A 27,857-nucleotide genomic window follows, 5' to 3' on the forward strand; every position below is an offset into this window, starting at 1 on the left:
ACATACAGGGGTTGATGCCAGGTTGAATGTTCACCTGTTTGTGGAGCTTATCTTCTGTGTTTTTGCACTGCACATTATCTGGAATAGGGTGGTGATGACGAGTTATATCTTTAGATTGTAAGCTCTCACAAGCAGGGCCTTCTTCCCTCATGTGCTTAGTCTTACCTCACTTACAGTACACCATCATCTCCTCCCCACTTACTACAATGGCACCTATTCATTGGGTATTATGCTGATGCAGCAATGTTTATAAACCATGTCCTGCACTGTTCTATACTGTAAGTGACTTTGTTCTTGTTTTGTTCATACGGTTTCTGTCTATGAACTTTGTAAGATGCTGCAGACCCCTTGTGGTGCCATATAAATAAAGGATAATAATAATAAGCATTTCAAACACACCAATGGTCAAAGCGGCCTCTGGGTGGTAACTTGGCATTCTCATGTATGCAGGATTGATCAAAAGCATAAATGAGCCTGCTTCCAGGTGTATCTTTTGCACCTAGTATAGGTATAAGTGTGCACTAATGATTATGACCAGTAGCAATCCAGGCATCACACAGGCACAGTCACAAAACAATGCTGCGTACAGGTGAATATAAGAGATTTCCTGTGCATGTAGCTTTGGAGCAAGCTATGCTCAATTTGCTTCCAACTCATAGGCTGCAGTCACTTTCCTGTAAAATGTCCCAGTTTACAGGACTTTAACCTGGTTATCATGTCTTTCTGGCTCCACACACAGGTGTGTCAGGACAGACCAAACAAAAACACCCACTTAACCCAATGTGGTAAGAGCTTCCACCTACAGCATAATAGTACAGTAGCTTACACTATTATATCTAATGTAACCCCTATTGTATGGTATAACTCTAGTGCCTCCACCCCAGCTTTCGTCTACAGTTAACCGTAGATGAAAAGAATGCTGGGGAGACCTTAAGTTGCCTCTTTGTTATAATAACAATTTCAAATTGGGAATTATATGTTTGGGCGTAGCCAGGGCCGGATTACCAATGGGGTGGTTGGAGCTTCAGCTCCAGGCCTCCCAACAAAATAGGCCCACAGCATCTGTTGTGCTGCGGCAGAGAGGAAAAACATTTTTCCTGCTAGGCTGCTACATCCAGCCTCCCCTGTCTGTGGCTGTCTGAAGCTCCGCCCCCGGTACTCGACCACCCCCTCCCTGCCTTGCCTGCGGCTGTCTGAAGCTCCGCCCCCGGAAACCGACCACCCCTTCCCTGCCCTGTCGGCGGCTGTATGAAGCTCCGCCTCCGGCACCTGACCCCCCTCCTCCCTGCCCTGTCGCTGTCTAAAGCTCGGCAACCGACCACACACACCACCCCTCGGCCGCCACCCGCAGTCCAGACGCCGGACTGTGACATGGACTTGGAGGCACAGTGGAAGGGTTCAATAGTCCTCCCTGTCTCAGCTCCGCGCCGCATGCCATCACAGCTGCCTCCCCCGCCGCCACAACCTTAAGCAGCCGAGCAGTAGGAGGAACTTATCATCGTGAAGGCAGCCCACGTAACAGGGTGACCGATCCGAACTCTGATGGCAGTGCTGGTGACTGCAGATTGGGATGTCAAGCTGCTGATCTGAGCCTCATGCAGTTAAAAGGTATGCACACACTGACTGTATTTTATTCATCAAGTTATATATATATATATATATATATTTGTGTGTATGTACTGTCCATATGTATGTATATATACATTGATTGTGTGTATGTACTGTCCATATGTACGTGTGTGTGTGTGCGCGTGTGTGTGTATGTATGTGTGTATATATATATATATATATATATTTATTTTGTGTGTGTATGTACTGTCCATATGCATATATGTATGTGTATATGTATATATATATATATATATATATATATATACACACACACACAGTATGTGGTGTGTGTGTGTGTATGTATGTATATATATATATATATATATATATAGTATATATATATTTTTTTTCGTGTGTATGTACTGTCCATATGTATGTATGTGTATATATACAGCATGCGTGTATGTGTGTATATATATATGTGTGTGTGTGTGTAAAAAAAATACTATATATATATATATATATATATATATACACTAATTTAGCCAGCACTTCTGTCTCAATCCTCTGCTCAGTCCCACCCCCTCTCTGCTGCCCTCCCCCTCACGTGGCTCCATTCCGCCTACACCCCCTGACGCAACTCTGTCCCCACCCACATCATCACGGCTCCATTCCGACTTCACTGCCACCATACTTACCCCAACGGCCGATCCACAACTAACGCAGTCCTGTCTCCCTCGCAGTGGCAGCCATTGGGGCTCCTGCATTGAGGAGACGTGATGGCGTTGCACAATTATTAGGTATATATGAATATATGTGTGTTTGTGTGTGTATATATATATATATATATATATACATATACACACACACACGTCAGGGTGCACACGTACATGTTATAGCATATATTTTAGACACTATAGACGAGTAGCGACTTGTGTGTATTTTTGTGTATCTGGGACACTACAATGTGGCATAATGTGTATCTGGGGCACTGGAATGTAAAATAAAGTGTTTTGGATGCATAACGAAGTGGCATAATGTGTATCGGGACACTGCAATGTGGCATATATGTACTGGGACACAGTGGTATATAGTGTACCATGGGCACTACAAAGTAGCATAATGTGTAACAGGGACATGACATAGTGTCATATAGTGTACTGTGGGCAATGCAAAGTAGCATTATGTGTAACAGGGCCACTACAAAGTGGCATAATGCGTCTTGGGGTGCACTACCATGTGGCATAATGCAGGGCTCGACAAATCCCGGGGGCCAGGTCGCCATGGCGACCAAGATTCTAGTCCTGGTGACTAGGTTTTATTAGAGCCAGGTGTACTACAAAAGTACAAATAATTCTAATTGTAAAGGAGTAGGCGGTTCGTAGTGCATATCCACCACATTCAATCAGTGTGGCTCCACCTCCTACTACCATGTGACTGTGTGAGGTGAAGCCAGAGCTGCCTCTGCCTGCTGCAGCATGTAATGGGGGAATCAAAGGACAGACTAACTCTCTCCCAGGCCACATCACCGTGCTTGAGTTCCAGCCACAGTGTACAGAGCCCCACAGGGGACGAGTACTGAGATCCCACCCAGCCTGATGGAGTTGCTGCAGGGCCACATGGTAGAGGTCCTCTGTCAGAGGCCTAAGGACTTGGAGGACTTTGCCATGCAGGGTGCACTACACCATCCTGAAGGAGACCCGGCTGCGGCTCCCGGCCTCACGCCCGCAGAGTCAACTTTGTCAGAGAGCCCATGCATGTGTCCAACAGGGAGGGGTTGGATGAGGACTCCGATGCTTCAGACTGAAGGTAAGAGGCCAAGGCTCGGTGCCTTCCTAGTGCTTCCTAGCTAACACATCGTAGAGTAGATAGACCTGTAACCCCGTCCTGGGGTTCTTACAGATGTGCTAGACCAGAGGTAGGTAACATGTCGCATTCCATCTGATGTGGAACTACACTTCCCAGCATGCCCAAGCAGCCAAATTGTTGCAAGGTATGCTGGTATGTGTAGTTCCACAGCAGCTAGCAGGCCACATGTGGCCTACCCCTGCAGCTAGCTAGTGCAGGATAGATAAACCATTGCTAGTTCTCCTCTAAGTGTGGGCACTTTATTAATTCATGGAAGAGGTCTCTGCTGTGTGTAGTAGCGTGAATAGGCTTCATTGAATTTGTGACATAGTGTGCGGCATAATATGAATTTGGGACATAGGCCCTGATTCAGAGCCGGACGCTCTGACCAGAGCGCTCGCTCTGAATCAGGGCCCACCTCCATTAATATGGAGCATCCTCCTGGACGCTCGTATAGCTGTGGGTCACCACCCACAGCATATACGAGCGTGCAAAATGATGGACCATCGTGACCATCGAAACTGCGAGCAAAAGCCTGCGGTTGGGTTTTTCAACCGCAAGGCCAGGAGTGATTTTGGCTCTATCAGAGCCAAAATCACTCCCACTAACATCACTAGTGATGTCAGTGGGGCCGGCTTCAGATGGTAGGCGTTCCCTTGGGAACGCCTCCGTCTGGCAGGCACGCCCACCAAAGGGAGCGTGCTGTCAGTCACCATCGACAGCACGCCCCCTTTGATGAGTCACTCCGAGCGAAGGAAAGTCCTTCGCTTGTCGGGTCTCGCGCATGCACACGACGGAGCTCCCTCCGTCATGCGCATGCGCAGTGGGGACCATCGACCCACTTGCGAGCGGACAGCCGCTCGCGAGTGGGTCTGAATGACCCCCATAGTGTGTGGCATAATATGAATTTAGGGCATAGTGTGTGGCATAATATAAATTTGGGGCATAGTGTGTGGCATAATATGAATTGGTGAAGGTATGCTGGCATGTGAGGAGGTTGAGGGGCATTGATGGGGCATGTTGCGGTGGTCTATACAAGTTTACATATATTTTGGTAGTGGAAAATGGCATGGCAACTGAACTTTTAAGCTGGCTCCTAGATTTTGCAAAAAATTGTCGAGCTCTGGCATAATGTGTAACTGGCGCAGTAAAATGTGGCATAGGGCCTGATTTGATGAGTGGCATGTATAAGTGCACACAGCAGCATCTATTGGTGGTCACCCATCTGCGACTTTATGCAAATGCCACTGGAAACTCCATCCCTTGTGTACATCTGTGCAGACGAACGTGCCAGGACTGAGACGCACACTTTTAGTGCTGAGACACGCAGTAATAACGAATGGTGCCTCCTTATACGCCACCATTGTTCAAACCATCTAAACTTGCTCCAGCCCTATGGCATCTGTAGGGTCTCTGTCTGCCCATGGCCTCCTATGCCTGTCATGCCCACAACACTACCATAACGCCCACTCAACGGACTATGTCTGCGTGTATTTCTAGCCACCACCCAGTCACCTCCCAGAAGCGCCCATCACTTTTCCACTACATTTCTGCTACCATGCGTCTCTTTCACAAAAGCACCTTTGTGTATACACTCTGTGTAACTCATGCGCCATAGTGTATACACTCTGTGTAACTCATGCGCCATAGTGTATACACTCTGTGTAACTCATACGCCTTTGTGCATACTCTCTGTGTATCGCATGCGCCATACTGGTTTTTAGGAATTATAGGGCATGAATAGTTGCAAGAAATTGCCTAATTACGTCAACAGCATATTGCGTGCGGCCCTAAATAATGTTCAAAATGTGATTGCTGTATGTATATATAGATAGAAAGATATATGCTTGTGTGTTTGCATGTTTGGAATGTGTATATATAATATATATATATATATATATATATATATCTTTAATAAATAAACATTTTATTCAATGCTCAATAATATAGCAGGTGGTGTATACTTCAATGAAGCGGAGGGGAGGGGAGAGAGTTTGAGGTGGTCGACGGTAGGTGGTAGCTATGTCCTACACGGTACTCAGCAGCGGCTCCAGGCACGGGCAAGCCGGTCCGTCACCCGGAGAACTACTGTTTCCGGAGGGCGCAGGAAATGCCCACCTCCCTCCCAGCGCTATAGTACATATTTAAGCTCACAGGGAGGGAGTGGAGGAGGGAAGGGGCGGCAACACAGGACGGTGCTGGGCGCAGCACAGCCTACCGCCGGCCCTGACGGTACTAGTCATATGCCCTGTGCAGACCAACCCCCCACAACTGTAGTCACAACCCACTCTGCTGATCACACCCCCTGCGGAAGCACACAAAAGGCCCTTCATAAATTTTTGCTCCAGGCCTATGTGGACCTTAATCTGGGACTGGGCATAGCTATAGGTGAGGATTAATTAATATTGGTTTTGTTTCATATTAAGTTTTCTCTTATAGGTTTTGGCCACAATATTCCAATCTCCCTCCTTGCTGTTCTAATAGGCAACTATACAAGAGTTAGGAGCTACATCATTTTATTTATATGATACTTAGTTAACGTACTGCATTCTACCATACAAATTAATACTTCAATAAACAAACAGACTAAAGTAACAGACTGTAATTTTATGCATTACATAAAGTTAGTTCGGATAATAACAACTGCCAATATTACACTTACCAATTATTCTTCACTTATCATGTCCCAGGGTTACATTAGTTAATATATTACAATATATATATATATATATATATATATATATATACACACACATACATATATACATACACTCTACCGTTCAAAAGTTTGGGGTCACTTAGAAATGTCCTTATTTTTTAAAGAAAAGCACTGTTTTTTTCAGTGAGGATAACATTAAATTAATCAGAAATACACTGTATACATTGTTAATGTGGTAAATGACTATACTAGCTGCAAATGTCTGGTTTTTAAAGGAATATCTACATAGATGTATAAAGGCCAATTTCCAGCAACCATCACTCCAGTGTACTAATGGTACATTGTGTTTGCTAAGCGTTAGAAGACTAATGGATGATCAGAAAACCCTTGTGCAATTATGTTAGCACAGCTGAAAATGGGTTTGCTCGTTAGGGAAGCTACAAAACTGGCCTTCCTTTGAGCTAGTTGAGTATCTGGAGCATCACATTGGTGGGTTCGATTATGCTCTTCAAATGGCCAGAAAAAGAGAACTTTCATGTGAAACTCGACAGTCTATTCTTGTTCTTAGAAAAGAAGGCTATTCCATGTTGAGAAATTGGCAAGAAACTGAACATTTCCTACAACGGTGTGTACTTCTCCCTTCAGAGAACAGCACAAACAGGCTCTAACCAGAGTAGAAAGAGAAGTGGGAGGCCCCGGTGCACAACTGTGCAAGAAGACAAGTACATTACAGTTTCTAGTTTGAGAAATAGATGCCTCACAAGTCCTCAACTGGCAGCTTCATTAAATGGTACCCGCAAAACGCCAGTGTCAACGTCTACAGTGAAGAGGCGACTCCGAGATGCTGGCCTTCTAGGCAGAGTGGCAAAGAAAAAGCCATATCTGAGACTGGCCAATAAAAGGAAAAGATTAATATGGGTAAAAGAACACAGACATTGGACAGAGAAAGATTGGAAAAAAGTGTTATGGACAGACGAATCGAAGTTTGAGGTGTTTGGATCACACAGAAGAACAATTGTGAGACGTAGAACAAGTGAAAAGATGCTGGAAGAGTGCATGATGCCATCTGTCAAGCATGGTGGAGGTAATGTGATGGTCTGAGGCTGCTTTGGTGCTGGTAAAATGGGAGATTTGTACAATGTAAAAGGGAATTTGAATAAGGAAGGCTATCACTCCATTTTGCAATGCCATGCCATACCCTGTGGACAGTGCTTGATTGGAGCCAATTTCCTCCTCCAACAGGACAATGACCCAAAGCACACCTCCAAATTATGCAAGAACTATTTAGGGAAGAAACAGGAAGCTGGTATTCTTGTGTGTAATGGAGTGGTCAGCGTAGTCACCAGATCTCAACCCCATTGAGCTGTTGTGGGAGCAGCTTGACCGTATGGTACGCAAGAAGTGCCCATCAAGCCAATCCAACTTGTGCGAGGTGCTTCAGGAAGCAGGGGGTGAAATTTCTTCAGATTACCTCAACAAATTAACAGCTAGAATGCCAAAGGTCTGCAATGCTGTACTTGCTGCAAAAGGAGCATTCTTTGCCGAAAGCAAAGTTTGAAGGACAAAATTATTATTTCAATTAAAAATCATTATTTCTAAACTTGCCAATGTCTTGACTATATGTTCTATTCATTTTGCAACTCATTTGATAAATAAAAGTCAGTTTTAATGTAAAACACAAAATTGTCTGGGTGACCCCAGAGTTTTGAACGGGAAAAAAATGTAAATGGTCAATAAAATTAAACCCTCATGCATGCCCATCAGACCTCCCACACATGCAGAGAGACACTGTCTGACTGGTCTGAAGCCATCGGATGAAGTGAAACTGGGACTGAGGTGAGTACTCGTCACCAGGGGGGGGATGGGGTGGGGGAGGTTAGATCGGAATACAGTGCACTGATGTCCGGCTTATAAAAATATCACAAATTTACCAAATGGCTGTGGCTGCAGGGGTGTAGGTTGGCAGGCCCCTACAAGCTTCGGGCCCTTAGGCAACTGCACAACAAGCCTAATGGAAGAGATGGCCCTGCTGCTGCTTATACAACAATGTATTCTCTGCTCTCAGTGATAATAAAGAGTAATTACCACACAATCACGTAGCTATGGAGATGGCTGAGAGCAGTACTGGGGAGCTGCTGTGGCTGCAGCTCCTCCCTGACGGCTCCCATGTGCCTTTGAGTGCCAGTGATGTCACTCACTGCACTCCTCCTCATCTGCACTCCGGACAGCATGTAATTAGCACAGCCACAAATATCATCACAGGTACTGTACCTCCCAGCTCTGTTTATACCATGGGTGTGGGGGGAGATGGTCTGTAGTCCGAGTGTGTGTAATGTGCAGTGCATGGTGTCTGTGTGTAATCTGCTGAGTTTCTGGACCTCATTCAGAGTCGAACGAAGCGGCCGCACGGTCGTACGGGAAAAGGGGCCGGATATTCTAATGATTCCCTTGCAAGTTGCGTCCCTAAGTTCGGATCAGTAGCTGGCCGACCAAGGGGAGGAAGTGGTCGGAATTCAAAAAATACGCCCCTTCTCGTACGCATTGCACGTCATCTCCGGACATATAAGGATCAATCGAGACCATTGGGAACCATCGAAACTGGTCGTAGAGCTTAAGGTTGACCATACCCTCTCTTAAGCTCTACGATCATGTCAGTGTAAAAACCTCCCATGTCACATGTGCCATGACGCTACTTTGTTAATTATGCACTCCCATAAAACGCCGTTCGCATAATTAGGCACGCCTGCGTTCGGATCTCCACTTCCCCGTTTTCAAGCACCTTCCCCTGTTACCACCCACAAACGCCTCATTCTGTCACTCAAACTACCGACCTGGCTGTGTTCAAGGAGAGAGAAATCTCTGATCGTAGCGGTTAGTTTGCGCACGCGCATTGGGAAGTTTACGCATGCGCAGTATAGCGAACATCGGTGGCGTACGACCGTGCGGCCACAATGACCGACTCTGAATGAGGTCCTCTGTGTGTAATGTGCAGTGTAAGTGTCTGTGTGTAATGTGCTCTGAGTGTCTGTGTGTAATGTGCAGTGTGTGTATAATGTGCAGTGTAAGTGTCTGTGTGTAGTGTGTCAGTGTGTAATGTGCAGTTTGTGTATGTGTATAATGTGCAGTGTAAGTGTCTGTGTGTAATGTGCTCTGAGTGTCTGTGTGTAATGTGCAGTGTGTGTATGTGTATAATGTGCAGTGTAAGTGTCTGTGTGTAATATGCAGTGTGTGTCAGTGTGCAATGTGCAGTGTAATGTGCAGTGTGTGTATGTGTATAATGTGCAGTGTAAGTGTCTGTGTGTAATATGCAGTGTGTGTCAGTGTGCAATGTGCAGTGTAATGTGCAGTGTGTGTATGTGTATAATGTGCAGTGTAAGTGTCTGTGTGCAATGTGCAGTGTGTATGTGTGTAATGTGCAGTGTAAGTGTCTGTAATCTGCTCTGAGTGTATGTGTGCGGGAGGGGAGGAGGGGGGCAGTCCAAATTGGGAATACAACTATACTTACACAATTCATTGCAAAAATGTAACTATCCATGTGTGAGAGGCATGTGGGTGGTACATATATACAGGACCGGCACTCAGGAACAGCAATAGATAACTTTGCCGGGTGCCTCCACAGTCAATAAGATACAATATCCAGAGGTGCGGCACTCGCAGACGACAAGCAATCAGGTCAGTGGTAGTAGCATAATGTTTCAGTTTTATAACTGTCATCTTGAAGATATGTATATATATATATATGTATGTATGTATAAATTGTATACACATACATATGCAGAAACCCCCCCTTACAAATCCTGCGTTTGACCCTGCCCCCGACCTTTGAGTATAATCCAAGGGTGTATATAGTTATTAATTCGCCCTCATTAAGGTCGATAACCTATGACCCAGCTATTATTTAGTACTCTGACCCAGCTATTATTTAGTACATGGTGAAGGTACTAGTGTCTATATTAATTCCTCCAGTCAGTAAAAGGCCTCAGTAATGAGTATTGTTGGAGATCTGGTGGTTCAAACCATCAACTTCCTTTCCTCCGTCCCCTCAGTAATACAGTGACGGGGAGTATTATATTTAGCCTGTTATTCAGTCTCACTGACTGCCCTTGCCTTCTTATAAATAGTGCCGTGGGTGGGTGGTGCAGTGAGTGCCAGTAATCACGGAGACTTTACCGCCTCCTCTGCTTCACAGCCACCCGTCCAATGCGCGGCTCAGCCTCCACTCCCCCACAGTGCTTCACTGGCAGTAAAGGCTCCCTTCCTTCCGCATTGCTGCCTTCTTCAGAGCCCACAAAGGCAACACGCAATCCAGTCACCGAGGCGCAGCTCCTATCATACACCCGGCAGGTGACTGAACGGTGCGCACAGGAGGGGGAATGTTATGTATATCCCCCTGCACGCACCCCTCTTTTGTCCACCATTATCTAGACTCGTGCCTCAATTTCTGGAAGAATCTAGAATAGCTTGAGCCCCTACCTATCTATGTACTTACTACATAGGTTATCACCATAAATATACTTACAAGCTTACAATATACTCAGTGCATGTCCTATCACTATACCTATAAATATTATTAAATACATACTTATATTTATTTACAAACATACTGAAAAAAAACATCCTTATATATAGACTGTTTATTAGGCAAAAATCTATCACAATAAACCCGTATTCTCACACTGGCTACAGTAATATAACATTAATAATTTATGTTGCAGAGCTCAGATTATCATGGTTTTGTGACTATAAAATGTCAGTGTTGTAGCATGCATGCCAGAAACTCTTTATGGTGCTTGACGAACTAAATATCATTACCCATTTAATGGAGGTAAGTGGTGATACAGAGAAATTGTACACAATTACAATTCTGTGGGATTATTGGATTTTGCAGTGACTGGAAGACCCAATTTTGCTGCGCCAATTTTGCAAATTGGTCATTCCGCGTTGTATTTGCAAATACCTGTTTTGCTCTTTGTATTGTCTATGGGGCAGATTCAATTAGCCATGGGAGTTACTGCGGATTTTACCCCAGAGCTATTCAATTATTTTTTAATTTATTTTTAAGTCATAGCTCCCATCATAAGTGCCCGAAGCTATACTATTACCTCAGCGGTAAGCCCGCGACTAGCCCTGGGAGCACTAGATAACTCACCTTTCTGTTTGCACCTAAGGAGGTTGCGAGTAGAAATCTGCGTTAAGTGTACCCTCCAGGCTAATCTCGGGCTTACAGCGAACAGTAATTGAATAGCTCCGGGCACTTAACCTGTGAGCTAAAACCTAGTGGCTAATTGGATTCCCCTCTATGAATAAAGCTGGGTTGATGACAATACCTTCTGCTGTGTGGCGTGGTTGGCATAGGCCTGGATGCACTTAAATTCTATCAGCAAATCATGCAATATTTTGCAGCTAAATATGGAAATAGATGACCATTACACAGAATAGTTTTAAACATCAAAACTATAGTCTATATATGTAAAATAGGATCATTTTCTTACCAGTAAAACAAATGTTTAAGCCATAACTTTCTACAAAAAGAAGATTTCACACTTCTTGACCAAAATAGTCTTGAAGACCAATGGAACGGTGTTCCTGTTATCTAACTGTCATGAAAATATGGTAGAATACAATCTTTACAATTACCTTGTTTTGAACATCAGCATCCTATGTAGTTGTTTAATGCAAAAAGAAGAGCTCGCATGCTGTGCTTTTTAAGCATGTGATTATGTTAGGCGTTGATTATTTTCTTCACCTTTTGCTACAGCGCATACTGTAGGTACTCAGTGACTATAATTACAGTATCTACTGCAGAAATCAGGGAAAACCAATAGTGCCTTCCAATTATATAAGTACACACATGGAAGGTATAAAGGTAAAGAAATGTATTTTTAAAAAGCTACAGGAGGGCTTTCAATAAGTAACACATTAAAGTGCACTGAAAGTAGAAAATTCCTTCTAAAAAGGCTTCAATGCAAATATTCGACGGATGTGTATATTCATTATAATAGTAACACAAAGACATGCAGTCCCTGTAAAGATTACTTTGCTAAGCATTCTCGTTCTATACTGTTTTCTCTGAACTGAATACCAACCTATAAACATTAGGCATAATTTGGGATTTCACCAGGATTGTTTAAAAAGCTCTGAACTTTTCCCATTCATTACAGTGTGCCAATTTATTTCAATGGATGTATGCAGCATGTGTGTCATATGTAGAAACTCCACTGAAATTAATTGGTCCATTGAAATGTACGGAAGAATTAAAAGTATAAATCTGCCTGGTGCACCCATGCATTGTTAACTGTTTTTACTCACAACTCAAGATTAAGTAGACTTAAATTAAATGAATCTCTATTGATGTGCCTGGGTCAGGGCATCTCCAAAATGGCAGGTCTTGTGGCGTGTATCTGGAATGCAGTGGTTAGTATCTACCATAACTGGTCCAAGGAAGGACATCCAGCAACAGGGTCATGGGCACCCAAGGCTCATCAATACGCATGTGGAGAGAAGGGTACCCTAACCGGTCCTATTCCATAAAAGAACTACTGTAGCACAATTTCTGAAAAAGCTAATGCTGGATGCATAGACCAGTCAGAGTGCCCCTGCTGACCCTTGTTACTGACCTAAAGCTCCTACAATGGGTACATTGTTTACATGGGAAGAGATGGCAATAGGATGCACCATGGAAAGAAGACAAACTGATTGAGGCACCGTGATGCTCTCTGCAATGTTCTGTATGTTCAGCACGTTACCTACAGTACAGCACACGGCAACATGTTCTGGTACCCTAGATCTATTTCCAACCATACATATATTTTAATAGTTTAAACAAGCACACTTAAACACACTTCCCCTATTCATATTGATGTGCAAAAAAAGAATGCACTTTTTAATATTTGAGACATGTATATAAACAAATGCACACACACACAAGCTGTTCTTTGATTGTATAACAGTAAACATCAGCAGAGGAACTGTAATAGGAGTAGAGATGTGCGGTTCGGTTTTAGTGGGATATGTTCAGATATCAAAAACTGCATCACATTGGCTATCCGACTGTCATATGTTTTGGATAGCCAATAAGATAAATCCGAACTTGCGATAATTTGGCAATAAGAACCGAATAAAACCGAACCCGCACATCTCTAAATAGGAGTGCAATGTTTCACTTCAGTGAACCTCACAGAGTGCCCAAGGTGCTTAGACCCCTTATGCCATCACAGCTATCATCAATACTGATGATTCACATACTTTCAAACCTTTCACTACAACTTTTAGCAGGACAGTCCTGATTTTAGAGGACTGTTCCCTACAATCAGGATATTTGTCCCTATTTGCAAGGGGTTAGGAGAAATTCAACTGTTGTGTCCTATGGAGGTAGATGTCTCCACGGCATGCCACATATTTATCTGGAAAGAATATGCCCACCGTAGGGCGTAACCATACACCCGTCTAATTTTTTAATCCTCTGATGTTGGAAGGTATGTATTCAGCAGATTAAGAAATTGAGAATGTTGGTGACCTTTAAAAGATACACTGTTGGTAAATTAATATGAAAACAGGTCCAGATTTGCTCACAAAGACCAATCAGAGTGCATGGAACGAGTTCTGTATATTACTATATCGACATGGTCATAATGGCTACAGAGAAATATAAATATGTTCATGTCGACTCTGGTGAAATGTTGACATGGTAAAAATGTTGACTCTGTCGAAGGTAAACTTAACCCTAACTACAGCATTAATGTTGACATTTCCTATCTGTCAAAGTTGACATTTCCGAGGTGTCAATATTTATTATAAAACTACAAGAAATGGAAAAACACCAGTCGCACTAATTGGTGAAAAAACTAATTAAACCTTAGCAGCTGATTACATAAACCTCTGTGTGGTTTACAATAATTCCTGCATTAAAAATTAAAGGAGATAAACAGCGTTTTCAGGTTTGGCAGATAAATGGCTCCAAAGTTAAAAAGTATACATATTTAATATAAATAAAACAAGTTATATAAAGCAACACTATTGCAAGAATATTATTTAGGCAATTTATAGCATTGTCTCAAGCAGTACTATACAAACAGCTGTAAGAGGGAAGGGTCACAGTTATATAAATAATAATAAATAAAATAAAAAAAAAATTGCCAATTCAACGGGCCTGTGATGCTCAATATTTTATCAGTTATATGCAGCAGATATAAACAGTTTATGCTGCATGAAACATCAATTGGTGTATAAAGTTGGTGGCTCCTCTATGAATAGCAAGTAGTTATACCCAAATACGACAGAATTGGCAATTTTATTTTATTATTTATTTATTTTATTTGATCCTTCCCTCTTGCAGCTTTTTGTAGATTACCGTTTGAGACAATGTTATAAATTGCGTATATAGGAAAGATTCATGGACTGCACACGCTGAATATATATAATGGGAGGTGCTACCCGTGTGAGACTTTTATTGTAGGCACAGAAACAAACAGTTCACAAGTGCACAACTCCAAATTACTAATTATATACAAATACATTTGCAATCAATAGAGGTTTTTAGCATAATCATGGCCAAGGTTATGGGCCTACCCACCATATCCAGGTAACCTCTGTAGGGTATGTCCCTAACATACTAGGGTTCAAATCCAGAGCGCAGGACCCCCCCCCCCCCAAACTAGCCCAGCTGAGCCACCCCAGGGCACTGCCATAATAGGAAAAGTGAAGTGTAAAAGAGACAGTTAAGCCACTGCTGCATATAAAGAAATGAAAATAAAAAGGTGAAGTACATGTATATTAAACAAACAGTGTATTTATATATAATTAGTAATTTGGAGATGTGCACCTGTGATCTGTATGTTTCAATGTTATAAATTGCATATACATATAATATTGTTGCAAGTGTTGATTTTACATTACTTGTGTTACTGGTGTCTGCATAGCCATGGAACATAAAGAAGCCAATCAGCAAGCGTAAACAAATGTGACCTCTACAGCCTTATACAGCCAGGTGCATAAATATTGGTACATTGACAGAATTTTCAGATTTTGGCCTCTATTCACCACCACAATGGCTTTGAAATGAAACAAACAAGATTTGCTTTAACTGCAGACTTTCAGATTTAATTTGAGGGTAATTACATCCAAATCAGGTGAACGGTGTAGGAATTACAACGGTTTCTATATGTGCCTCCCACTTTTTAAGGGGCCAAAAGTAATGGGACAAACTATACAATCCTAAATCTAACTTTCACTTTTTAATACTTTGTTGCAAATCCTTTGCAGGCAATTACAGCCTGAAGTCTGGAACGCATAGACATCACCAGACGCTGGGTTTCATCCCTGGTGCTGCTCTACCAGGCCTCTACTGCAATTGTCTTCAGTTCCTGCTTGTTCTTGGGGCATTTTCCCTTCAGTTTTGTCTTCATCAAGTGAAATGCATGCTCAATCGGATTCAGGTCAGGGGATTGACTTGACCATTGCATAACATTCCACTTTTTAGCCTTAAAAAACTCTTTGTATGCTTTTGCAGTATGCTTCGGGTCATTGTCCAGCTGCACTGTGAAGTGCCGTCCAATGAGTTCTGAAGCATTTGACTGAATATGAGCATATAATATTGCCCGAAACATTTCAGAATTCATTCATCTGCTTTTGTCAGCAGTCACATCATCAATAAATACAAGGGAACCAGTTCGATTGGCAGCCATACATGCCCACGCCATGACACTACCACCACCATGCTTCACTGATGAGGTGGTATGTTTTGGATCATGAACAGTGCCTTTCCTTCTCCATACTCTTCTCTTCCCATCACTCTGGTACAAGTTGATCTTTGTCTCATCTGTCCATAGGATGTTGTTCCAGAACTGTAATGGCTTTTTTAGATGTTGTTTGGCAAACTCTAATCTGGTCTTCCTGTTTTTGTGGCTCACCAATGGTTTACATCTTGTGGTGAACCCTCTATATTCACTCTTGTGAAGTCTTCTCTTCATTGTTGACTTTGACACATATACACCTACCTCCTGGAGAGTGTTCTTCATTTGGCCAACTGTTGTGAAGGGGTTTTTCTTCCACAGGAATATAATTCTTCTGTTATCCACCACAGTTGTTTTCCGTGGTCTTCAGGGTCTTTTGGTGTTGATGAGCTCTCCGATGCGTTCTTTCTTTTTAAGAATGTTCCAAACAGTTGATTTGGCCACACCTAATGTTTTTGCTATCTCTCTGATGGGTTTGTTTTGATTTTTCAGCCTAATGATGGCTTGCTACACTGATAGTGACAGCTCTTTGGATCTCATATTGAGAGTTAACAGCAACTGATTCCAAATGCAAATGTCACACCTAGAATCAACTCCAGACCTTTTACCTGCTTAATTGATAATGAAATAACGATGGAATAGCCCACACCTGTCCATGAAACAGCTTTTGAGTTGATAGTCCCATTACTTTTGGCCCCTTAAAAAGTGGGAGGCACATATAGAAACCGTTGTAATTCCTACACCGTTCACCTGATTTGGATGTAATTACCCTCAAATTAAATCTGAAAGTCTGCAGTTAAAGCACATCTTGTTTGTTTCATTTCAAAGCCATTGTGGTGGTGAATAGAGGCCAAAATCTGAAAATTCTGTCAATGTCCCAATATTTATGCACCTGACTGTACATTCTATTTGTTCTGGAATTATACTAGAGAAAATTGCATGTGGACTATTGGACACTCCAGCGCCTGGAGGTGAGTAAGGCAATGCTGGATATCACCCCCTCTGATGCCCCCCACATTTCCCTGTTTGGCCTTTAAATGAGCTGAAAGGAGGCTTCTTTTGAAGGGTGCACAAATATGTTTTGGGTAGAGCAAGGGCATTCTCTGCAAAGGGCAAATAGACATTCATTTCACACTGTCAATTTGCATTTATCCAGAGAATCAAATTTCAAGGTGCTGTTTGTCCAAAGTAACAAAAAAATCAAGAAGCAACACGTCACATGAACTGCAATATAAAAATGCCAGACTACCCTCCCTGTCAAGATGCATTAAGCTACAGTACAGTATACATTGAGAAGGAAAAGGTTTATTCAATAAAATGATTAGCAGTAGAAGGTTGTACGTTGATATGACATACAGAGCTTGTAAGCGTATTCCAGAAATATCTTAAGACATATATGTCCCTATGGCAGTTGCAGATTGCATTATACTTACAGCCTGAGCATGGAGATTTGGGAGGTAGAGGGCATTTTAAAGTAAGCCAAATACTGTAAGAGAGTGTTCAAGCAACACATGTGGACCAGTACACAGACAGATATATACCTAGCAGGTGCTTAAGGTGGTCATGGCAAAGAGTGGATAATGATGACTGTTAACTGCAGATGCTGATTGGTACTTTCTTTGCTGCTTTGGGTATATACTGTATTATGCGTCTCCGTGCATGTTTAAGTAAAAAAAAAATTCTCACATGCCAGACAGTTGTTTCTGATGTATTAGAAACCGATTTTATTGGTGCCTAAAGGCAAATGCATACAGTATTTTCCAAACAAAACAAATGATTATAAATATGGCATAAATTGGGCAAGCATGCTATTAGTGATAACCGCAAACATATGCACGCAACAGTTGTATATTTTCATATACTGTACATGCAATTTTTTACTGCCTTAGTTTTTAGGCACAATTGCAGCGAACTTGCCTCCCAACAGGGAGCAAATTCAACTATTATATATATATATATATATATATATATATATATATATATATATATATTTATATCTATATCATCATAGGAAAACCGCACACACTTCCAAAAAAAATGGTTTCAGTAAGATGGGTGCCAGATCTCAATGGCAAATAATAGTGTCTCTTTTCCAGCTCAACATTTTGAGACATGGAGAAAGGTGGATCCGCACGCCATTAATAGAAAGTCAATTCTTAATGCGTTTTAATAAAGCAGCAAAAAGTGCAACAAATGCAATGATGCAAAAATAGTGCATGGGTACTTAACAGAGCACAGGCAGTAGGGGATGCATGATTCCTGGTCCCAACCCGACAGCTGTTTCGGTGTGCTAACACCTTCCTCAGGAGTCTGCCATACACTGAACTCCCCAAAACAAACATATAAATAGCTCTATTTCTAATCACCTAAAGTGTACTCACCTGTCTATCCCTCCTCCCTTGTGTCACTGATGCCGATCCCCTCAGGCAATCACCGGCAGGCGGGACCAAAATGCGTGTCCCCCAGACCTGGGGAACGCAGGTCCAGTCCGACGTACCGGAAGTGATGTCATCGGCTCCGGCGACGTCACTAATAACATAAACACTAAATCACTCTAGTTCTGTCAGGGTGTTGGGTTGGAAGCCAGATCAATTCCTGATAATACACCCAAATCAACAGTCCAGAATAAATACAAAAAATTGTATTCACAATCCAGCCAAACGGTAAACGATCTTGGATGCTAAGCTACTGTACCAACTGGAATCAACAGAATGAGCACTGATGCTCACAAATTAGTTTCTATATATGTTATTATAATACAATAACTGCAATAACTAGCATAAATTCAATCTATGCAATATACCAATCATGGTGAATCACCATTCTATTCAGGGTTGATCACCTGTCAAATCACTCCAAAAACTGAATGTACCGATTAAATATAGTAAAAATAGAGAAGTAGTGAGGTTATAAGGCAAAAGTCAACAATTATCATAATCAGGTAATTGCTAATAATATCTATTTTAAATAACAAATTAGTCTGGTATCGGCCGATCCAGGACCGGAGCTCATCACATGACCAACCCATATATTTAAGTAAAACACCAATCTGACTTGTCATCCTTAAATTCTATTCATATACCTGACTTGGAAAGTATATTCATAATCCGATATCGTTTAAATTGGGCAAGCATGCTATTAGTGATTACCTGCAAACATATGCAAGCAACAGTTGCATATTTTTATATACTGTACATGCAATTTTTTATTGCCTTAATTTTGAGGCACAATTACAGCCAACTTGCATCCCAACAGAGAGCACAGTCAACTCTTTTTATATATATATATATATATATATATATATTTTGTGATAGAAGCACTGGAGAAGTCTGGGATGGCATATATGTGTGTCCCAGATTCCTATTATATGTGTTTTAAAAGCCCCAGGAAAAGTCTGTTATGCCAAACAGACCGGAAGTGTCGGCTTTTGGTAAAAGCCGGATAATGGGTCCTAGGGGTGTGGATGTGAGAAGAGAAGGGACGGCTCCATCCACAGGCCATTCCAGGTGTTGGGCCTTTCAGTCTGAGAGCAGACTGATTAGTAGTTGCACCTGGAAGTGGCTCAGATAAGCTGTGTTAGGCTTTGATTCAGTGTCTCACATACCCTGAGGAGAAACAGACACTGAGGTTGGTTCAGAGACACTGTGATATTTGAAAGTGCTGTGTTTGTGCTAAGGCAGTAGGCCCTGCCACTTGTAGAGAGGGAATAACCTGTCAAGTTAGTGCCCAGACAGGCTAGGATTTATTTTTATGTTTTGTTTATTTTATTGTGTATATTGCACAATAAAACTGGTTCCGACCAGCTTGCACGAAAACCCTGGACTGGTGTGCTGCTTCCTGGCTGCTGTGGGTAAGGAGGTGTCCATCTACCCCAGGAGAGGGACCCCCTACCCCGACTAGCTCACAAAATATATATATATATATATATATATATACATACACACACACACACACACACACACACACACACACACACACACACACACACAGTACTTGTCAGATTGCAAAAAAAGACTGAAGAAAATAGCACTTCCTAAATGATCTGTTGAGTGTGAGAAGAGACTGCTGCCAAGGAGAAGAATTTGTGTATTACTTCAAAAACTAATAGGAGCAGATTGGCTGCGCTCATTCAATCACACTTTGTGTGTATATTATAAACCATACTTTAGTATGAAGTATAAAATAATTTTAATTATACAATCTCATACACAAATATATAAAAATATTCAGGGCCTAAGTGGAATATATATATATATATTCCTACAGAAATTAAAATACATACATACATATACAAGACATAATTAATATCAAAAAAGGATTTGACAGGTATAGTCAAAGTTCCTGGTTGGATTGTTACCAGGCAAAAGAAAAAATGTGTCCTTTGGATCAAGATACACTGTATCTGTAGCAATATTGTGGCTAATGCAACAGTCTAATATAGTGTTGCTGTATTAAGTAGGCAACATGGAATGAGCTCACCCGATTTTCTTTTGTTGGTTGTATCTCTTATATTGCTGGCTGGTGTGACAGCCTGTAATCTGCAGATCAGAGATGCCAATATTCCGTGTGAATGGCTGTGGCATACACCTTCGTTCCTCCGATTGTGTATCTGTCACTGGATGGAAAACTTTTCCCCTCTCATCGCGGAAACTCTCGATGGTAAAGCTCCGCTCCGTGACAGGCAATGTGTCTCTACTGTCGGAGGCGCCGGCCGGCTTGGCTGGAGACCCGCTTGTGAGCAGGTGCCTGCGGTCACGATGTAATAGCGTGGCCACCAGTGGAGACTTCGTGCTGGTTAGCCTGTTACCGGGATCCCCCTGTTGGAGGTGGTGATTGGCTGGGTGGTGATCTTTGGATGATAGATTGGCTCAGAAGAAGAAAGGTGTTGCTTTTGGGAATCAAATGCCACAAGTTCAACTTTGTTTGCTCAACGCGTTTCCGTGTGTCTGCACACCTTCGTCAGGGGCATGCTGGGAAAAAGGGATTTAACCCTTTTATCCAGTTTCTTTTAATTAGTATAATTAGAATCATTTTCAGCTGTGACTTTCAAGGGATGTCAGTCAGGTACATTCAATTTGGTCTCATTATCTTACACCATTACAAAGGTTATTTCTATCAGAATCTTTTATACCCATAGCAATTCAAAAAATATCAAAAATGTCTAAAACACTACTTCCCTATATGTAAAGATGTTCTTAAATTATTTTATCTATATATATCATCCAGTTTGTATTGTTTTAACAATAAAAATCAATTTAACCATTTTGCTTATGTTTTAATCTCACAACCATTATGAGAAATATGTAATAAGGAAACCATATAAAATAATAAATAAATGAAAATAAAAATAAATTAAGAAATAAAAAAAATAAATAAAATATAAATAAAAATGAAAAATATAAGACTTATTATATACATTCTTATTTCTGGTGTGTAATCATTTTTTCAGCTGTAAATAAGTGTAGAAATATGCAGTTCCATGATCTAGACATTTAAATATACATTTTTCCCTTCATCTCTAATACATTTATTATTATTGAAATTAGTGGGACAGCAGTAATAATCATATATAAAATATGATGTTCCATGATGTCTAGCAAATCGAATACACAAGATTTGTATTATCCAGATAATTAAATGATAAATAAAAATATAGATTTGAACAAAAGAAAAACTGTTGGTATGACAGTAGAGACACATTGCCTGACACGGAGCGGAGCTTTACCATCGAGAGTTCCCGCGATGAGAGGGGAAAAGTTTTCCATCCAGTGACAGATACACATTCGGAGAAACGAAGGTATATGCCGCAACCACCGGGATCTACACAGCCATTCACACGGAATATTGGCATCTCTGATCTGCAGATCACAGGCTGTCACACCAGCCAGCAATATAAGAGATACAACCAACAAAAGAAAATTGGGTGAGCTCATTCCATGTTGCCTACTTAATACAGCAACACTATATTAGACTGTTGCATTAGCCACAATATTGCTACAGATAGTGTATCTTGATCCAAAGGACACATTTTTTCTTTTGCCAGGTAACAATCCAACCAGAAAAATTGACTATACCTATCAAATCCTTTTTTGATATTAATTATATGTCTTGTATATGTATGTATGTATTTTAATTTCTGTAGGAATATATACTGTAACTTAATGGGGCTATAGCAACCAATTTTTGATTACTGTGGCTTTGCGCTCTCCCGATTCTTGTGCTATCCAATAACAAAAGACTGGGTGCAAATTTTTTTTCTGCAGAAATCCAGCAGGATATTTTTTTCAAATAATGGCGAAATCAGCATGTACCCTAAAAAACTTCAAAAAATATTGGATTACAGTATAGAGGTCTATTACTTGTCCCAAAGAAAAATATGTTTCCCAACTTTGCACCTTCTCTGAATCTGTGAAAAAAAAAGATGTGTTAAATCCTTTATAAATTACTGTGGTTAAAATTCTTGCGGCTAATTGAGTAGGAGAAACTTTGCTCCTGGACAAAATTTCTCGAGCCGTAGGAAATAAATATACTTGTGGCTAATTGAATGTGCCCTTAGTATACAGAAGTCAGGGATACATGGTAAACATATTTATAGACATCGGGTACTTATTACCCGATAAACTTTTTCAGACATACAAGGCTACGTGGTGCTAAAATGCTCAGACATTCTGAACTAGACATATCCAGAGCTGATATTGTAAATACACCATTATCTATGTGCATCTGCTGCCACAGCTAGCTCCTCAATTACACTGTTTTAGCATAAAACTCATAAATGTAAATCTCATATGCTCCCACTTTTGTTTGTCTGCTACTATTCATTCAGCATAGATTGTAATAACATTAGGCTTGGCTGCCATGGGAGAGGCGTTGGGAATGCCAAAGACTCAGCCAGTACCTGAATGAGCTTAATCTATGTATTGCTCGGCTATCACATGAAGAAACGGCTCCTGTGGTGAATACAAATTTCCAATTTCTATCAGCAGAATTTGTTGTGCTTAGAAATTAACAATTGTATATGCCAGTAAGAGAATTAGCATCTCCATCTGGATTCCTCTTGCGGAGCTCAAATACACTGACTTTTTTCAAATCAGTCAAGTAATTAATAATGATCATCTCCAGTGGATTTACAGCAGATTGCTCTTGCTGTGAACAGTTTAAACAAAAATTTGAACTGTAAGAGCAGCTACTGTATGACATTAATACTTACACCGTAATTAAAATGATAATAATTTAGGGAAATTAAATTACTGTATCTGGTCACCTGGGAAACACATTTGTTTTGTTAGCCCCTAAATATTTCTGAAATCTAGGGAAAATAATGGTATAAAATGCTGTGTAATGTAAATCCTCCTTATTAATCAGAAGAACAGTGTCCATACCTGGTAACTTCACCGTGGGTTTCATAGGATGGGGGGATACTGGGGAAGTTGTATCCGGCCTTTTCACTGAGTATCAGCTACAGTATATTAGATTATTTGGTTAAAAATCCTCACCTAGAAGTTATATATCGTCACTAGTGCTAATATTAAAGAAGCACATCAACAAAAACTTAAAATGTAGCATTTGTTGAAGTTTTTCAAGTTAAACTTAAATTTGGTGTTTTGCATGTGATGTACTCTTTGGCTGGCCCCACCAGTCCCTGAAGCTTCTAACAGTCACCCACAATAATCTCCTGTATACTAATGACAGTCTTATTTAAAATTGTTATATCAGTTCCAGAGTATAAGAGCAACACTTGTACTAGAGGAATAGTATCAATAACCTTGGTTCCCCTGAATCATGAGAAGGATAGTAATCTGGATATCAGCATATGGACACTGAAGGCTTTTGGGACATGATGGATCTTGCAGATGGCCTTTGACAGGTAAAACACCAGAATTAAATTGACCATTATTTGGTTTAAGAACAAGCAAGTTATTAAAGAGAGCAACTCTGTGTCTTCCTAGGAGGAAACAGTGAAGTCTCTTCTCAGGTCATTAGTGGTCATTTGCAGAGGAAGAGCAAAGAATGAAAAGCTGGACTGCTCACAGACAGAGCTGTGGGTACCCAGTAAAGAGATTGCCAAGTACCAGAAAACCCACTCAAAGCAAAGAGAATGGAGCAGAAGTGATCTGCTATTGGGGAATGCCAGAACTTAGTGGGTATTGATTATTAGTAAACTTCTATAATGAGGAGTGGGTCCCTAGTCATGCAGCTAAGATAGCCACCAGTACATAAACTGTCATGCTCTATACATAAAAGTGAAATATTGGCGCTATGCACCTATTGTGGATGGCATATGTAATGATGTAGTATGTACATGTATAATTCCTGTTACAGCTAGATGTGTTGCTGGAGCAGTTTCTGGTGGCTATTGCTCAGCGCCAAGTCTAGAGAAACATTTTTTGGAAAATAATTAAAAATGTTACAAAACTTTTAATGCATTTTAATATCCAATACAATAGTTAGTGTTTGATACTGCTGCAATGAAATAGTTTATGTCTAGAGCTGCAGTAGTGACGGGAATTTAGTTGTGGTGCTGTGCGCAGTTGTAAAAATGTATTTTAATATATTTGGTCGTTGCCATTAAGGGGAAATTGATTTTGGAACATCCTGACAGAAGTAGTCCTATATTAATGTATATTAGTTACTGTATTCTGAGATGTGCAAATGTCTAATACTGATTTAAAGCACTTCCTTTGAAATTCACACCAGGGGATCTCTTCTGTACCATTATGTGAAATGTAGTCAGTACTAGAGAGCAGGTAATTTGGGGAGAAGCAGAGTTAGAATTTCATATATGAGGAAGGAATCATAGGTTGGTAATTATATTACCCACATTGTTCAATGTGTTCATCCTTTGAATACTTGCCTCACAGCATCAAATTATCTGACAGTAAACAATTGGGTTGCTCTCCAAATCGGGAATGCTTCATTTCCTGTGAATAAATATTAATATTTGTGAAAGGGACAAAGGGGTGGAATTACCCCCTGCTGTATTGTATGCTAGAATTGAATATAAGGAGCTCTTTGAGATGAAAAAATGTTTAACTAATTATTAACTAATCATCTTGTATGTTGTGGAGTTCTAGTACCTTTAGCTTTGAAAAGACACTTATTTCGACACAAATAAACATCTACTTGCGTCAATATGCTGACATCTACTTACATTTGTGGACTATCAGAATAACGCAAAACAAGATTACATTCTCTGGCTGTTCTGGGTTGAGCCCAGTGTCTCCAAGCTCAAGCCCTCTGCCTGCTCCCATGTGCAGAGTGGTCCATAGTGAGTGATCAGTGGGGAATTAGAGTAAACCAACCAGGAGGTGTTGCAGCTGCATGACCACACATACCCTGAAGTGGTTCAAGATACTGGTGGAAAGAACCTGGGAAGAACAGTTCCAGGTGTCCATGTAGGAGTCGGGTGGAAAAAGCAGTTCCAGGTGCTGGTATAATAGCCTGGTGGCAACATCGATTTACCTATTCATCACGTTTAGGAATCAGTAACAGGCAGGTAAATGATGGTGAAAGGGAATCCATAGAAACTTGTGGCATATGACAAATGGTACTCCAGCCAATCAGCTCCCAACTGTCATATGATAAATGGTGGTCCAGCCAATCAGCCCCCAACTGTCATTTTTCAACAGATGACAGTTGGGAGCTGATTGGCTGGAGCACCATTTATCATATGCAAATATATATTTGTAGAACTTCTATAAGAATACTGGGCAATGTGCTTACATGAGCTGTATCTTATTTAGTAACCAATCAGATAACTAATTTTTTTAGTGCAGTTTAGGAAATAAAAACAAATGTCTGATAGGTTACTACGAGTTACACCCTTTATTTCTACATATACACAGTCGAGTCACATTATTATGACCACCTACTACATTTGACATCGGCAGTGTGTAGACCATGAACTACTCACGTGCCGTGCACTGGCTTGGTGGGTATATAAGGTGTGCGATAGGCTGTCTGCACACATATCACTCGTTGCTGTCATGGATAAAAGGGACCATTCATCCGAGTTGCAAAAAGGGATGATTATTGGCTTTTGGGCCAAGGGTGGCAATATTTCTGAAACAGCGCAGTTTGTGAACTGTTCGCATGCTGCTGTGGTGAAGGTGTATCGTGACTGGACAAATGGCACCACTGAGAATAACCAACATGGAAACTGTGGAGCACCAGGTGCCATTGATTTCAGAGTTGAACATTGGCTACGAAGGTGTGTGAGGGCCGACTGACACTACAATGGAGCACCTCACCGTCAAAATGAACCTGGGGGCCACCAGACGGTGTCTAAAATGACAGTTCAGCAAACCCTTATGCATATGGGGCTCCGAAGCAAACGGATGGTCACTGCACCTATGCTAACGGAGGTGCATAGGCAGAAAAGGCTTCACTTTTCACATCTGTAACAGAATTGGACCTCCACTGATTGGCGAAGGGTTGCCTTCTCCGATGAGTCAAGTTTTCTGCTTCATCAGACGGATGGACATTGGTGTGTCAGGCGAGAAACATCGGAGAACAAACACATTTGGTTATGAATCCATCTTTACGAAACACATGTACCCATACATGTCAGACAGTGGTTAGATGAGCACGACCAAGACTTCCAAGTACTTCCCTGGCCCCCTCATTCCCCAGACTTGAACCCAATTGAGCATCTGTGGGACCACCTTGATCGTTATGTGCTCGCTCTATGGATACTCCACCATGCATTCTCCAGCAGCTGTGGGATGCACTGCAGTCAGCATGGCTCTAGATACCTGTGCCAACCTACCAGCACCTTATTGAGTCACTCCCAGCCCGTCTAGCTGCTGTCCGTGCTGCACGTGGTGGTTACTCTGGCCATTTGCTGGAGGTCATGATAATGTGACTCGACTGTGTAATACTATGTTATAAATATTACTCTGATATTTTATGTAGTACACTTCTTATATAAGCAGAAGTTGGTGAGCAGCCAAGTTGTGGGTAGTTCATGATAAGCTGAGGACTTAAGGCATAATCAGTTTTATTTTGGCACAAGGAGCCAAATTAAAAATGCTGGTCAACTTTTTGATGACAGTATAATAGCAGTATCTAGACATAACTGCTATAATTCCTATAACTCAATTAAAGAGAAAGTCAAACTTAATGTAAAGGATTCATGCAGTTACATTTGAATGTACATATTTTAGTACGCAGGACCAATATAAGCAAATGGTGTAAAGACCTATTAAGTTACAGTTGAATAAAAAAATACTAAATTGTCTCAGTGAATTTATTGTTCTACAGCTAGAAAACACTTTGTTATTCGAACAACCCTGTTTACTAACCAAGTCTGCCATTTATCATAGTTATTTAATTCATTTGTTTTCATTCAACTTCCTTTATTCTCCACATGCCCGATTCCAGAAAAATGAACTTGAGTCTCTTATTTTGTCATTGTACTGTATGTTTGTTCAGTCGGGTACGGTCTGCTTTGCTGACAATCACAATGGCAACAGTCATTATATAGACACCATAATCTCAAAAAAGTACAAGATTTTGACATTTTCAGAAAATCAACAACCACAATGTTGACTTGCAAAAAGTAGATTCTGATAAATTGTTGACATGTTCAAACTGTCAACAGGTACACATGTAGATATTATGACATTATGGTGTCTACCTTTTGACTGTACACATAATGACTACATTCACTTTAGATACTGTGGATTTATGTTGTATCACCAGACTAGAGATCGGAGACTTCCTCTATCATCATAAGGTACATGTTGGATACTTGTTCTAGCAGTAGCTGACATTGTTCCTAGTCTGTTCCTATGTTACAAGGTGGATTGTACAGACAAGAGAAAATACTTGTCCATTAGCAACCACCTAGCATTTCAAAAGGGAAGTCGACTGATAAAACTGAGGCTCAAACAGGCAGATTATAAACCTTTCACAGTCCTGTGAACAATACAACAGACAGTTTTCCCATACATATGATGACATAACTTCACTAGTAACTATAGAGAAAAAGGACAGTGGATTTTTACCATTTCTGTGGAATAGTTAGAAGAATTGCTCAGCTTTACATTGTCAGAACAACAGTTAAA

General features: G+C 41.0%; 1 protein-coding gene across 4 annotated transcripts in view; it reads right to left on the minus strand.

Moving 5' to 3' along the window:
* Window positions 1–27,857, minus strand: part of CNKSR2 (connector enhancer of kinase suppressor of Ras 2) — a 431,743-nt gene that overhangs the window by 230,713 nt on the left and 173,173 nt on the right. The window lies entirely within an intron of this gene.

The sequence above is a fragment of the Taudactylus pleione genome, unplaced genomic scaffold (genome assembly GCF_031769625.1).
Source record: "Taudactylus pleione unplaced genomic scaffold, aTauple2 ptg000026l, whole genome shotgun sequence".
Classification (NCBI taxonomy): Eukaryota; Metazoa; Chordata; class Amphibia; order Anura; family Myobatrachidae; genus Taudactylus; species Taudactylus pleione.